Genomic DNA, 16,851 nt, shown 5'->3' with positions numbered 1-16,851 from the left:
TTTCTCCATCCAATACAGGAGCACCCAGTTTCATAACACAAGTTCTTAGACAACTACAAAAAGACTTAGACTCTCAGACAATAATAGTGGGAAACTTTAACACCCCATTGTCAATATTAGACAGATCAGTGAGAGAGAAAATTAATAAGGATATTAAGGGCTTGAACTCAGCTCTGAATCAGGTGGACCTAATAGACATCTACAAAATTTTCCACCAGAAATCAATAGAATATACATTTTTCTAAGCACCACATGGCACTTACTCTAAAATTGACCACATAATTGGAAGTAAAATACTTCTCAGCAAATGCAAAATACTCAAACCCAAAAACTCCTTAAACTCATAAGCAACTTGAGCAGAACCTCAAGATACAAAGTCAATGTGCAAAAATCACAAGCATTCCTAAACACCAAGAACAGACAAACAGAGAGACAAATCATGAGTGAATTTCCATTCACAACTGCTACAAAGAGAATAAAATATCTGGGAATACAGTTAACAAGGGATGTGAAGGACCTCTTCAAGGAGAACTACAAACCACTGCTCAAGTAATAAGAGAACACAAACAAATGGAAAAACATTCCATCCTCATGGATAGGAAGAATCAATACTGTGACAATGGCCATACTGACCAAAGTTATTTACAGATTCAATGCCATTCTGATCAAACTACCATTGACATTCTTCATAGAATTAGAAAAAAACTACTTTAAATTTTATATGGAATCAAAAAGGACCCCATATGGCCAAGATAATCCTAAGCAAAAAGAGCAAAGCTGGGAGCCTCATGCTACCTGACTCCAAACTATACTGCAAGGCTGCAGTAATCAAAACATCATGGTGCTGGTGCCAAAACAGACATATAGACCAACGGAACAGAACAAAGGCCTCAGAAATAACACCACACATCTACAACCATCTAATCTTCAACAAACCTGACAAAAACAAGCAACAGGAAAAGGATCTCTTATTCAATAAATGCTGCTGGGACAACTGGCTAGCCACATGCAGAAAACAGAAACTGGACCCCTTCCTTACACCTTATGCAAAAGTTAACTCAAGATGGATTAAAGACTTAAATGTAAAACCCAAAACCACAAAAACCTGAGAAGAAAACCTAAGCAATACCATTCAGGACATAGGCATGGGCAAAGACTTCATGATAAAAATGTCAAAAGCAATGGCAACAAAAGCCAAAATTGACAAATGGGATATAATTAAACTAAGGAGCTTCTATACAGCAAAAGAAACTAGCATCAGAGTGAATAGGCAACTTACAGAATGGGAGAAAATTTTTACAATCTACCCATCTGACTAAGATCTAATATCCAGAATTTACAAAGAACTTGAACAAATTTAGAAGAATAAAACAACCCCATCAAAACTGGGCAAAGAATTTGAACAGACACTTCTTAAAAGAAGACATCTATGCAGCCGACAAACATATTAGAAAAAGCTTAACATCACTGATCGTTAGAAAAATGCAAACCAAAACCACAGTGAGAAACCACCTCCTGCCAGTTAGAACAGTGATTATTGAAAAGTCAAGAAACTAGATGCTGTTGAGGCTGTGGAGAAATAGAAATGCTTTTCTGTCATTGGTGGGAATGTAAATTAGTTCAACCATTGTGGAAGACAGTATGGCAATTCCTTAAGGATCTAGAACCAGAAACACCATTTGTCCCAGCAATTCTGTTACTGTGTGTATACCCAAAGGATCATAAATCATTCTATTATGAAGACACATGCATACGTATGTTTATTGCAGCACTATTCTCAATAGCAAAGACATTGAATTAACCCAAATGTCCATCTATGATACACTGGATAAAGAAAATATGGTACATATATAGCATGGAATACTATGTAGCTATAAAAAGGAATGAGATCATGTCCTTTGTAGGGTCATGGATGAAGCTGGAAGCCCTCATCCTCAGCAAACCAACACAGGAACAGAAAACCAAGGACCACATGTTGTCACTCATAAGTGGAAGTTAAACAATGAGAATACATGGACATAGGAAGGGGAACAACACACATCAGGATATGTTGGAGGGTGAGGAGCCAGAGAAGGGAACTTAGAGGATGGGTCAATAGGTGCAGCAAACCACCATGGCACACGTATACCTATATAACAAACATGCACATTCTACACATGTATCCTGGGACTTAAAATAAAAAATTTTTAAAGAAAGCTAGATATACTTCTGGCTCTGCCATTTCATTAGTTGTACACTGTGAGTAGATCAATTAACCCCTGAGGTTCTAATTTCTAATTTTTTCATTGCAAAATGAGAAAAACTATATTAACTTTTAAGTCCCTTCTCTTTCTAATATCTATGGTTCTAATAATGATCTTTAATAATAGTTATGCCTCATATAATAAGCAATCATTTGCTGGTCCTTCAAATAATTAAGAATCAGAACAGTTAGTAGAGGAAGACAAACTACTTATTCATGGAGTTCTTAAATGTCAAGTTACATGATGACATGTTCTAAGATTGCAATAACCCTATGTGAAATTTTACAAAGCAATATATAATAATCATTTATATTAAAATGTATTTAAGAAATTTGCATGACCTAAATTAACAACCCAGAAAAGTTATGTGACTTTTGAAAATAAATACTGTTGAACCAATGCTAGAGAAATGACTGTCATCATCATAAGTCATCAGGGTGGGGCTTTTAGAATTTCTTCTCATTATACTGAGATTTGCCTTTTAGGATTTATATTTATGTCACATATAATCATATGTTGGTTGGGTCTATGTATGAATTTTTATTATATTGATTTTTAGAATGACCTGTGTAATTTAAGACAATGCTACTATTAGCAATTACATTGGGCACTCATTTTTACATTGGGTTTAATCATTCAATTTCAGCAATACTTGATTAGTTTCTTGTTCACAGAAGCCAAACCATATTTCAAAAGCTCACAACTGGTTTTAGTCACAAGCTTTGAACTGGAACTTAGATTTCTAACTCAAAACCCAGCGATTTTCTTTCCCACAATGTAAGAACTACCAGAAAATATGTTTTCTGTGTAGTTGACCATTAGTCTGAAGCTTTAGAAACATCTTAAATTTTAAAGTAGTAGATACTTGAAAAAAAAACTATGTTTATAATGATTTGCTTGTATTAAAATATAATTGACTTTAATTGCATGGATGTTTTAAATAAAACTGCACCCCTGAAAAAGAAAGTCCAAGTTCTCTGTCAACATATTTTCTTAATATTGTCATGGTATATATCCATATCATGGTCAAAACTGTCGTGGGTTTTGAAAAAATATGATCATATCCCTTAAGGAGAGATGGTAAAAAAGAAAATAGACATGACTGGAGAAGTGTTTAAATGCTACGGGCATGAAAAATCTCTTTTCATTCAAAACAAGTTTCATTTGTTTGATTGAAAAACACCTATTGTTTTACAAGATACACTCTATTGACTCAGACCTGAAATTCTGAGTAATGCACATACACCAGAAATGACAAATCACACTGAGATAAGATAAGTGCATGACTGCATAGTCTTTCTATAATATATCAAGATGTGAGTCTGAGGTATCATTTTCTCTTTTTCTTCCTTTGTTCCCCCTTCTTTTCTTCCTTCCTCCTTCTTTCAGTTTTTCCTTTACTAATTCTTCCTAGAAACTATCCTTGACTTTATCCTTCTCTACTTTCTTTTAATGGCATATAATTTCCTAACAATTTTTTTACATCAGTTATCTGCAATATTTCCAAGAAAATTTTTTAGACATGCTAGTAGGAAAATGCTGTGTTTCTGTTTTCTGTGTTTGTTTTTTACTTAATGATTCACCCAGAAATTAGTGATGGGTTGAGTCAGGCTAGATTTTTATGCCAATAAATGTAATCACCAGCTGAATGCTTGCTTTTCTAATACCTTTTATAAAACTAAATGACTCATCATCTTCCTGTAAATTAAAATATGTAGCTAGTTTTCCCTTTCACTCGCAATACGCATTATAAAAATACTAAACCATAGAAAATAAGAATACTATTATATTATTATCATCATGCTTACACAATATTATCTTTTTGTTCTATTAGTTTTATCTTCATCTTAATTTTGATCAATTTTGGATCAACTAAAAACAATTTTGTGTTGTTGCTGTTGTTTTATTTTATTTTATTTTTTCATTTCTCCACATACAATGTCATGTTCTTTTAAGATCTTTGGCAACACGTTTAATTGCTGTATAATATCCCATTGGTATATAACATCCCATTGGTTAATTATATGATAAAATCATGTTTCCATTGTTTGTTATTACTGTACAGTGAGAAAAAGTCCCTGTACTTTACATAAAACGTAAGTGTTGCTTATTGTGTTGACTATATAAGTTTATTTCATTTTATTGCAGCAATAAATTATACTGTAATAGATACTTTTGAGTGTCATATTTTGCTATTTTTGTTGCTTCTTTATTTACTTTTGGTAGACTCCCACAAATGAAATTATTGACACAAAGGATAATTATAATGTAAAATTTGTAATAATAAATGCCAATATTTTCCCAAAGATTGTATTACTTTCTTACTAGTTGTATATAAAACAACCCATTTTACCACACTTCTGTTAAACCCTCAGTAATTTTGAATCTTATGATTGAATCTTATGTTAATCCACTATAAGGAACATGAATTTCAAAACTTACCCCAGTGGTCCATTTGATATTTTCCACACAATGTCACATGACATCATGGGAAGTATCCTTTTGTAAACCAAGGTTGACCAGAAGAGATCTCTGTTTTGATTAATTAAGAATCTCTTGGTATTAACATAGGAATCAAGAAATTGTACCCCTAATTTTACTGCTATGTTTTGATGATCTTTACTAGTTAGATGCCCTTTTAAGTATTGTCTTTTTGATTTAATTATCATGTAACATTTCTAATGTCATCAGAAGATAATTCTAAGAGTATTTTTCTTAGTAATATTGCATCTATTTGTACAAAGTAGAAAGACTTACACAAGGCTGACTTGGTGAGTTGTCTGCATTAAGATTTTCCAATTATGCTGTACCTCATCCTTTAGATATTTTGGCCTTCATACTGTACACTGCAGGCTGACATCCCATATTAAGTGGGGCTCCCGAGTAACCTATATCTTTAACTGGGTGTTTGTAAATGTTTTTAAGAAACTGTTTGAGGATTCCCATTCTTTCATACAGCATCATCATGTTTTTATTTATTGAAGAGATGCATATTCAGCTCCTCAGTTAAGAACCAAACACTAATGCAAATAATAAAGAATGTCCCTGCCTTCAAGAAGTTTAGATTCCAGAGACTAATGAGACAGGAAAACAATTAATAAGAAAAACTATTCTTTTATGGATAATGAGCAATTGGAGCATAAGAAAATAATAACAAAATTGCCCAGAGAAATTTGGGGCTTTCAGAGACATTTTAAAGAAGAATTGAGGTTTGAAAGTATGCAGGTGTCATGAAACTGTCTAGGAAGATAAAATGGCATGTGTTAAGGTATGGAAACTTTTCACATGTATTATAAAAATCCAAAGGAGGATAGAGTTGTAAAGAAAAGTGTAGTAAACTGTGAAAACTGCCAGAGAGATGTCAGGAGGAAGACACAATCCTATTTGGACCTTGGGAAATAGTTGCAGCACTGTGGTATGGGCAAAAGCCAGATTGCTTTGAATAGAGTGGTGAATGGGGAGTGAGAGAGTAGAGACAATAAAATGAAAGATATAGACTCATATCTATGTGGTGGAATAAGATTAAGGGAGGTTGGCTTCATTTCTGTTTTCATCAGTAGCTCATACTTATAGACTGCTTACTCTGCATTGTAAATTGTAAAAATATAGCAGAGAACAAAAGAGAATCTCTGCTATCTGTTACCGATTTTCCATTTGGGGTAAATGTGGGTATAATATGAATATATTATACAAAGTAAATAAAATAATCTTAGGTATGTAGAATCCTTAAAGAAGCCCAACAAGGTAATATGGCACTTAGCCATGGGGCAGACCTGCTTGGACCAGAGGTCATGGAAGATTCTATGTTGAAGTCATAGTTCAGTTACAAAATTTATGTGGTAATGAAGACAGTCATGAAAACATCTGGTGGAAGGGGATCCTCAAAAAAGTAAGTGGAAAGGCATTGAGACTGTTACGAGCATCACATATTGGAAGGAGGGAACCTAGTGTGTAGCTAATGAAAAAGAAGAGACAACAGAGTGGGAGGGAAGCTGGCAGGCACATTACAGAGGGCCATATAGGAAAGAAGGAGGCATCCCAGTTTGTATTCCAGTTGTAATACACTTTGTATTCCAGTTGCAATCCAGTGGCGATCTGTCAGAGTCTTAAAGAAGGAAGCAACATAATATATATTTTAGGAAAATTGTTTTGCCTGCTCTATGGACTTTAAAATAGAGGAAAGAGCAGAACAGTAAGAGGAAGCAATGGGAGTTGAGCTTGCTCTTAATTTAAGCTGTTGCATTGGGAGAAAGTTATATTCTTTTGATAATTACTATATTTTCTTGAGTATACTATATTTTGTAAATTTGTACAAGCTACTTGAGCCTTGTAAACCTCAGTTTTCTAAGCTACGAAATGGTTTAGTAAAAATATCTTTCCTACTCCTCACTGGTTTGTTGTTTGGATTAAGTGGAGTCATCTCTACGAAAGCTTTAAATAAGCTGTAAAGCATTTAACTTGTGCTATTATGGTGTGCTCTGTTAAATCGGTATTGGCAAGAACATCTGCTTCCTCAGAGTTACTTCTGACATTGAAAGGACTAAGAGGAAATATAACATATAACAGTTTTCTTTATCAAACTCAACAAAAAGTAGATACATTTCTGTGAAATATGACTTAATGGTATTGGTTTTGATGTTTAGTGACTTTTGCAAATTCTCACAGCTATTTATTAGTAAACTTGACCTTAGTCAATTTATCGTGCTCAGATGTCTAGTCTTCCTTTCAGTATTCAGAGATCAAAGATTAAAATTCCAGCCCAAATAATTTAAAAGCAACAGATTAAGGGGTTATGCTTAATCAAGATTAAAATTATGCTTATTAAGTCAAGAAATATGGTATTTTATTTGTGTATATATAAATATATATTTTTTAATTTTTTAGGTGGTTGTTATGCTGATTGGTTGCAAAAACACTCAGTGTGACTGAATCACAAACTACAGATGCATTTAGGGGAAAAGGCAAGGCTTTTTATTTTCCCACTAATGTGGTCTCTATGCATTTTCTGTCAAATTTCACTTTTAAGTTACATAACACTCTAAGCTATATGGCCAGTATTGGTAAGTATTGGTTAGATTTCTGATGTGTTGTAAGTACACACTCCTTTCTGGTTACTCCACTCATGGAAACAATGAGCAATCTAACATCAAAATTACACTGCAATTTTGTTTTTTACTTGATATTTTTTATTTGTTTTGTCAATTATGAGCAAATTTGAATATCCGAACTTAGAATTTATTTGGTTTCTTGACCTGTACATTTTAAATAAATTCTAAATTCTTCAGATTGCTCCATTTCATTTCTAATCAGAATTATTTCCTGTATTGAAACTCCTTAGACCAAAATACTTTTGGATTTGTTGGAGTACCTAAAAATTGAACAATAAACCTATAGCAAAATTACATATTCCATGGCATAAATCTATTATTTTAAAATGAGTCCAACTTGAAACTAATAGTGATTCATTTGTTTGAAAATTATTTATTGAATGCCTTCTTTCTAATAGAAGGGCTAAGGCACTGTTCTTAGCACTTGGTACTCATGGATAGGAAAAAAAATCCTGACAAACATGGAAATAAGTTTCCAGCTGTAGGAGACAAACAATAAGCCATAAACATAATGTTGAATAAAGTATATTATATTAGAAGTAAATGAGCACTAGGACAAAATTAGAGCAGGGTAAGGATTTGTGTATCTATTTCATGTGTTCTTTTTTCTGATGACCTACTTTTATAGAATTGGCATCCTCAGCATCAAACTCTGCATTTATAGTTTCATTTTGGTGTTCAGCCCAGACTGGCAGGAATTCTTCAATGCCATTTCCTAATTTCTGTGGGAGAGAATCTGACTGTTCCAGCTTGAGTCAGGGTTATAGTCAATTATGAACCAGGGCCAAAACATGTCTTATGGATCTCCAGTTACGGGCTTATTTCTGCATATAGAAGAGAAGTTCTCTCAGATGAGGGTGGTGGGCTAGACACCCACAGTGCACTGGCTTTTTGTCTTCCAGTTCATAATTGTAAAATGGCTCATAGAGGATACATTCTTAGAGCACCCACTCAGTGTCCCAATTTAGGGGCAGATTGGTGAGATAGTTTGATGAGAGTTGTATTCATACATCTCTTTTTTTTTTTTTCAGGGAGGAATGTCTTCTCCATACAATCTTCTTCAGACTCTCATATCTCATTGGTCCAGACCAGGCCACTAGATCAAAAGTTAATATCTGGCAGTTTGATAGGCAGGCCATGCCGGTAAGGAAAAGGTGGTAGGAGATTCAGGCAACCCATGGAATCAGCTTGTATTGAATTATCAGGTTTTTTGACACTCCATCAATGTATTGATTTAAGTGCATTTTATTCGTCCTTTACTCATTAACCTTTATAGAAGTTAAACATAAATAAATTTTCTATGACATTTTATTAGAAAAATTAGCCTGGTTAAAATTTTCAAGAAACACTAGGAAGTTTGTTAGTTAAATGTTGTAAATTCCCTTAAACCAATAATTACATAAATAACTTACTGAACATAAGTAATATATGAAAAGCCAAAGATCTTAAAGATATAATTTAATATATGATTACCAATTCTTTTACTCAGGTGGCTCAATTAAAATATCTAAAGTTATGTTTTCATTAATAAATTTTGGTTTAAAGCAACCAGTGTGTATTTTAAACTAAATTTGTGGCAAACACATAGAATTTAATTATAAGTTAGGATATTTTGGAGAATGGATTTTGGGGACATTAAACATAGAGCAAAACTCAAAAATCATTCCTTTCAAGAAAATGTTTTGTTCTCCCTTCTCTGTGAAACACAGGGACATTCTTCCCATACTGACGACTAAAGAAGATGGCAAACATGTTATTCTGTCTTTTAATAAATAGGTCTTGACTGATAGTTACTATTCTGAAGCTTAGGGCGCAATGTGAAATTATTCATATACTCTTGTTACAGGGAAGGCGTCCTGAATGAGACCCCAAGAAAGGGTTCCTGGATCTCACGCAAGAAAGAATTCAGGGTGATTCCATAGAGTAAAGTGAAAGTAAGTTTATTAAGAAAGTAGAGGAATAAAAGAATATCTACTCCATAAACAGAGCATCCCCGAAGGCTGCTGGTTGCACATTTTTATGGTTATTTCTTGATGATATACTAAACAAGGGGTGGATTATTCATGCCACCCCTTTTTAGACTGTATAGGGTAACTTCCTGATGTTGCCATGACATCGTAACTTCCTGATGTTGCCATGACATTCGTAAACTATCTGAGCCCTAGTGGGAGTGTAGCAGCAAGGACGACCAGAGGTCACTTTCATGGCCATCTTGGTTTAGGTGGCTTTTAGGCAGCTTCTTTACTGCAGCCCGTTGTATCAGCAAAGTCTTTATGACCTGTATTTTGTGCTGACCTCCTACATCATCCTGTGACCCAGAATGCCTAACCGTCTGGGAATGACGCCTAGTAGGTTTCAGCCTCATTTTACCCAGCCCCTATTCAAGATGGAGTTACTCTGGTTCACACGCCTCTGACACTCTGGTTTTAGGGACATTGCTGTCATCTGGTGAAGATACTGGCATGAAAAATTAACTAAAATAAAGTATAAAGGCTAAAATAAAAACATGGGAACACGATACAATATTTTCCTGGGAACACGGAAAGGAGTATCTACTAGCATTGCATAGAGAGATAGAAGAAGTTTCCAGAGAAAGGGGGCATCTGAGCTGGTCGAATAAAAATTATTTTGTATCGAAAACAAGTGCCTCCAATGGGGAGGAATCAGCTTACACAAAAGCACAGAATTAGGAGAAGGCACCGAGTATTCAAGGAATGTTTAATCCTTGCATCGAGAACAGAAGAGTCAGAGTAAGAAAATAGACAAAGATGGGAATGGAAGTATGATCCCATGACACAGTATGTTCTGGGAGCACTGGGAAAGACCCTTTTGTGATGCTGAGGAGAGGGACTTTCTTTTATAAAGCAGCAGGAAGCTACCAAGTCACCAGAGGTCTTGCAAGAAGAGACGGTATGAATTCGTTTAATTTTTAAATTGTCATTCTGACAGCAACAACGAAATACCATTAAACACCCACCAGATGTCAAAAACTAAAAGGACTAATGACATGAAAAGTTGACAAGAATATGGGAGTCGTTGGTGCACTCAAACACTTGTGGGAGTGTAAAATGCACATCACATTAGGAAAGTGTTCAGCAGCTTTTTACAATATTAAACACATAAACTTATCCTATGACCCAGGAATTCTATTCCTACTTATTAACCCAACAGAAATGTAAGTATATATATATACACACACACATACTAAATATATATATATTTAAAATATATATATAAATGGCACGAGAATTTTACAGTAGTATTATTTATAATAGACAAAAATTGTATTCAATCCAAATGTCCATTAATAGCAGAGTAGGCAAACATATTGTGATATATGCACACAGTAGAATACTACTTAGTAATAAAAATGAGCAACCTACTTTAAAATGGGACAGCATGAATAAATTTCAGAAACATTATGCTGAGCAAAAAAGCTAGCCACAAAAGAGTATATACTGTGTGAATTCACTTATATGAAGTTAAAGAATAGCCACATTAATCTATTAACATATATATATATAATACATATATATATATATATAAAACATAATAGTGGATTGTTAAGGGAGATGAAGACTGACCGGAAGTGCCCTTTGGGGAATTTTCTGGAGAGGTTAACATTTTCTAAATATTCACTGGGATCATGACTAGAGGAAGTATGTATTTGTTAAAACTCAATAAATATTTCATATGATCTGAATTTAATTTTGCTAATTGAGGCAAGCATTACCACAATTTGTAAACATATGACATCTTTGAAAATAACATAATGGTAAACTACAAAGCGAAGAGACTGATACCAAGAATAGCTTGAAGGATGACTTATTACAGGTAAAAGGTACGGGTTTGAATGAAGACAGTGCGATGACACATAAGAGAGCAGATTTTATACAATTTCAGAAGAGATGATTGGGTTCACAAGAGTGTGATGTCAATGTTGATGGGTGAAGATAAAGAGAAGAAAATTAAGAATGGATGTATCTTGAGGTCATTGTTAGAAAAAAGTATTGAAGGGCAACAGACCAAGAATAGCCAAAGTAATAGCCAAAAATAATGAAGGCTGACATTACCAGACTTCAAAACTTACTCTAAAGTTTCAGTAATAATTACAGTGTGGTATTGGTGAAAGAATAGGCAAATAGATCAATGGTACAAATAGATAACTAAGAAATTGACCACACAAATATAGTTAACTGGTCTTTTACAAAGGAGCAAGAGCAATCGAATGCAGAAGAGATAGACTTTGCAGTCAACGACGTTGGAACAGCTGGACATCCATGTGTAAAAAGGTGATAGATTTTATACTTTTCACAACAAATGAACTGAAAATGAATTGTAGACCTAAAGGTAAAATGCAAAACTCTAAAAATCCTATGTTAAAGGAAAAATTTTGACTAATTAAAGTTAACAGGGTTTAACTGAGCAAAGAATGATTGGAAAATCTGGCAGCCTCCAAACCAAAATGGGATGAGGTAGATTAACGTGGCCATGTTGTCGAAGAAGATTTACAGACAGAAAAAGGAAAGGAAGACACAGCAAATGGAAGTGAGGTACACAAATAGCCAGATTAGTTATAGCACAGCATTTGCCTCGTTTGAACATGGTTTGAACAGTTGACTGCCACTGACTGACTGAAGCTGGGTGATTGGTACAAGGGAAGGTTTCAGTCTGCTTACACATTCAGTTAGGTTATTCTTTCTATGTACAGAGAGACCTTCAGGCTGCACTTAAAATATGTAAGAAGGTAGCTTTCAACTAAACTTAATTTAACACCTAAAAGGATCTTGGGTTTGGCAATGACTTCTTACATATAACATTGAAAGTATGGTCCATGAAAAAAATGATAAGTTGAACTTCATTAAAATTTTAAAACTGCTGCCCTGCCAGGAACACTGTTAAGAGAGTGAAAAAACAAGCCAGAGACTGGAAGAAAATATTGACCAAACACATATCTGATAACAGAGAACTGTCTAAAATATACACAGAATCCTTAAAATCCAACAATAAAAAGAGAAACAGCCTAAAAAATGGTCAAAAGAGATCTGAATGATACCTCACAAAGAATATATATGGATTGCATATAAGCATATGAAGTGATGGTCTATGTCATATGTCATTAAGGAACTGCAAATTAAAAGAACAATGGAATACCACTACACATCTATCAGAATGACTAAAATATAAAACACCAATGACAGCGAATGCTGGTGAGGATGTGTAGCAACAGCAACTCTCATTGATGGCTTGGCGGTAGTGTAAACCCGTATAGCCACTTTGGAAGATAGTTTGGCAGTTCCTTACAAAACCAAACATATTTTACTATATGATGAAGCAATCACACTCTGGTATTTACCCAAATGAGTTGAAAACTAATGTCCACATTAAAAGCCTGCACTGAAATATTTATAGCAGCTTTATTCATAATTGTTAAAACCTGGAAGCAACCAAGAGGTCCTTGAATAAGTGAATGGATATATAAATTGTGTTATATGAAAACAATTGAATATTATTCTGCAAGACAGGAAAATGAATTATTAAGCTACAAAAAACTTGAAAGAATCTTAAACACATATTGCTATGAAAGAAGCCAACCTGAAAAAACTGCAGACTATATGGTATCACTTAGGTGATGTTCTGAAAAGGCAAAACTATGACAACAGTAAAAAAGATCAGTGGTTGCCAGGGTTTTTGGAGTCGGGAAGGAGGGATGAATAGGTATACCTCAGGGCAGTTTGAGGGTGTGAAATTATCTTATATGATACTGTAATGGCAGATACATGTTATGACACATTTTTCAAAACCCACAAAATGTACAACACAAAGAATGAATCCTAATGTAAACTAGGGACTTTAGTTAATAGTAATACATCAGTATCAGCTCATCAATTGTAACAAAAGTACCACACTGATGAAAAATGTCAATAGGGGAAATTGGGGAGTATTGGGGAGGGAATATATGAAAACTTTCTGTACTTTCTGTTCAGCTTTTCTATAACTTTAAAGCTCTTCAAAGGTATTCATTCAGGAAAAATACTGAAGAAAAGATTTAAAGTAAAGCGACGATTTCAGTTTGATATAGACCATGTAGGCATGTTTGTTATTCAGGTGAAGAAACATAAAAGTAGTGAATATATCTAAGATCCAGTAAGAAATGAGTGTAAATATATGTAGAGGAAAAAAGAAATAGTCTACCTTAGAAATCTAAGAAACATCAGCATTTAACCTTAAGTTGAAGGCTGGGTGTGGTGGCTCACACCTGTACTCCTACACTTTGGGAGGCCCAGTCACACAGACCACTTAAGGCCAGGAGTTCAAGACCAGCTTGACCAACGTGGTGAAACCTCATCTCTACTAAAAATACAAAAATTAGCCAGGCATGGTGGTGTATGTCTGTAATCCAAGAATCGCTTGAACCCGGGAGGCAGAGGTTGTAGTGAGCCAAGATCGCAACACTGCACCCCAGCCTGGGCGGCAGAGGAAGACTCTGTCTCAAAGGAAAAAAAGAAGAGAGAAGAAGTTGACAAGCCAGAAAAAGAGAGAGTGAAGGATTCAGTAGGTGCTGAGAAGGAACAGAATGGATTGGTTTTATGTAAGCCGAGAATGAGTAGGTTTTGTTGTGTCAAGTGCTGCAGAAAGATAAAGTAGTTTATAGATAGTGGGAAATAATGTGAAACCTAGGCTACTATTTTTAGTAAAGTGGTAAGGATTTAAGCCAGTCTGTAATGAGTTGAATTTTAAAAAAGGGTTTGAAAATTTAAATTGCAAGAGCAGAGTCGTAATTGAGAAAGTATGATGAAAAGAAAGCAGAAAGGGCAACCACCACTGAGTCATGATTTTTTTTTTTTTTTTTTTTTTCCTGAAATTTCAAGGCAACTTTACTTCACTGGACTTAAAATGGAAAATTCAGGTCGTTGATGAAATTTTGCTGTTGTTGCTATTGTTGACATAGCATATAGCCAGTTAGTGATATTCTAGTGAATTTCGAACTATAACTACAAAATGTGATAAGTTCATGAAATATTCAATGTGTAAAGGAAATTTCTTCAGAATAAACTTAGCAACAAATGATTAAAGCTTTTTTTCTTTCCTTTTTTTTTTTTTTTTTTTTTGAGACAGAGCTCCCAGGTTCAAGTAATTCTCTGCCTTAGCCTCCAGAGTAGCTGGGATTGCATGGGTGCCCACCACCACGCCTGGCTAATTTATTTTTACTTTTTTTTTTTTAGTAGAGATGGAGTTTCACCATGTTGGCCAGACTGGTCTTGAACTCCTGACCTCGTTATCCACCCACCTCACCCTCCCAAAGTGCTGGGATTCCAAGCGTGAGCCACAGCGCCTGGCCATGATAGAAGCTTTTAAGAGACACGTGAATGTTTCTACTTGCAATGTTAAAACAGAATCCCCTGGAAAGCTAAAGATATTTTTACACACTTTATCTTTACCTCTAATTTGTATTTTATTATTAAGTTTAACATGAGGTGTCAGACTGGAAAACATAGCTTTTATTTTTAAATGATGTATTGATTACAAGAAAGTATTTGTCTTATGAACCCATTTCTGTTTAGGAAAAAAAAGAAAACAGTGGAGCTCGCTGCCAGCGCTTGTTTAATTTTACATAAACATGCTCTTTGAGGCTAAAGCAAATGTGACTGATTTTCAATGTGAAAATAAGACATAAAAACTGTTCTTGGAGTTCTTTAAAAACAAAACTGGTCTCTAATCCGAATGTAACAGAAATGTGTATGATATAGGATTAGAGACAGAGTATTATCGGGACAAATGGAAAATGGGTAAATAGTTAATTTCGTAAGATAATCAGGTTGACCATAAAATAATTCAGCATTTAGGCAATTTGAATGATCAATCACATTTGCTTTTGTCAATTATATTTGTGTTACTCTTAAAAAATGTTTATCAAAATAGTGAGAATAATCATAAAATCACGAAAGCGGTTTTTTTTTTGTTTTTTGTTTGTTTGTTTATTTTTTGAGATGGAGTCTCGCTCTGTCGCCCAGGCTGGAGTCCAGTGGCGCGATCTCGGCTCACCGCAACCTCCGCCTCCTGGGTTCAAGTCATTCTCCTGCCTCAGCCTCCGGAGTAGCTGGGACTACAGGCACTCGCCACCATGCCAGGCTAATTTTTTGTAGAAGCGGGGTTTCACCCATTAGCCAGGAGGTCTCGATCTCCTGACCTTGTGATCCGCCCGCCTCAGCCTCCCAAAGACACAAAGGTGATTTACTGAATAAATGAGATATAATGTTTTATAAATACTCAGAACAACAAACATTTTAATTTTTTTGTTTGTTTGTTTTCTGATGTGCTTTTGGTTGTTAGAATGTAATTCATAGGGCTGGGCCCATGTTCCCAACTTTTATTAGGTTTTTTTTGCTATACTTTCCTTTAGTCCAAATAGGTATTTTCTTCACTTTTTTTGCTAAACATTTTAAATCTTGGAATATATTGTATGCAGTTTTAAAATAAATCTAAGTTCTGAAATATTCATAGTCTTTAGTTGTCACTGTACATAAACAGTACAGTATGCCAAAAATAGTCTATTTGTGTTGATTTCATGTCTTTTGAAGATAAATTACTAAACTTCATCATGTTTCTAGCAACAAACACACACATGAGAAGGCCATGACATGGATGAAGCTTTCTTCTTGCAGCAATTAGTCCCATAAGACAATTTTAAGAATTACCAAGCATTCTATGATAATCATGTTTCTATCAATGAAGTGCTTATTAGGTTGCTCTGGTCAATGCAATTAAATTAAGAGCAACAGCTAGCATAAAAATAGGTTGCTACAGGATAATTACTAATAACTGTAGAAAATTCAGAACCTTTTTAGTTTTACCTGGGATAAATAACCATGAAAGTTCAATTTAGTTATGTTGATGTAGAAAATATTTGCAACAATGCAAAGATATAATAATGGGAATTAATTTCAAGACAGTACAGTCATATAAAGTAATACTATGAAATCATTTAAAATTATATGTTCAAGACTCTAATGGTATGAAAAATATTAATAATATACTGATAGGGTGAAAAATTCAATTCCAGTGTCTTTTGGCGAAGACTAATTCTCACTCTAACGAGTAATACAACTCATGCAGTTTCTGGAGACCTGAACCCAGTCTCACAGAGAGAAGACGCCAATTCTACAAGCTTTCCTTCTAGGCTTGTATTTAAGTTCAGTTCAGATGGGAAAGGAGTTTCCTCACCACGAGGACCAATACTTTGATCCTTAGGTCTCATGTGTTTCCTTAATTTTTACGGTAATAGAGAAAAAACTTACTGTGAAAAAATGGTTCTCAAAGGTGCCTTAAAATAAAATTCATTATAAATTAAGTCAAAGAATGACAGGTTTGGCAGGACCCTTAGAACTCATCTGGTTTCACCTGTTGTTTTACTGCTAAGGGACATTGAGGAGGTAAACTCTTGACTTAGTTTTGAATTCAAAAGTTGATGGCACATTTGGGGCTAGAATTTGAAATAT

This window comes from Rhinopithecus bieti, unplaced genomic scaffold (assembly GCF_001698545.2).
Source record: "Rhinopithecus bieti isolate Rb0 unplaced genomic scaffold, ASM169854v2 scaffold_16999, whole genome shotgun sequence".
In the NCBI taxonomy this organism is placed as follows: Eukaryota; Metazoa; Chordata; class Mammalia; order Primates; family Cercopithecidae; genus Rhinopithecus; species Rhinopithecus bieti.
This window is presented reverse-complemented; position numbering follows the sequence as displayed.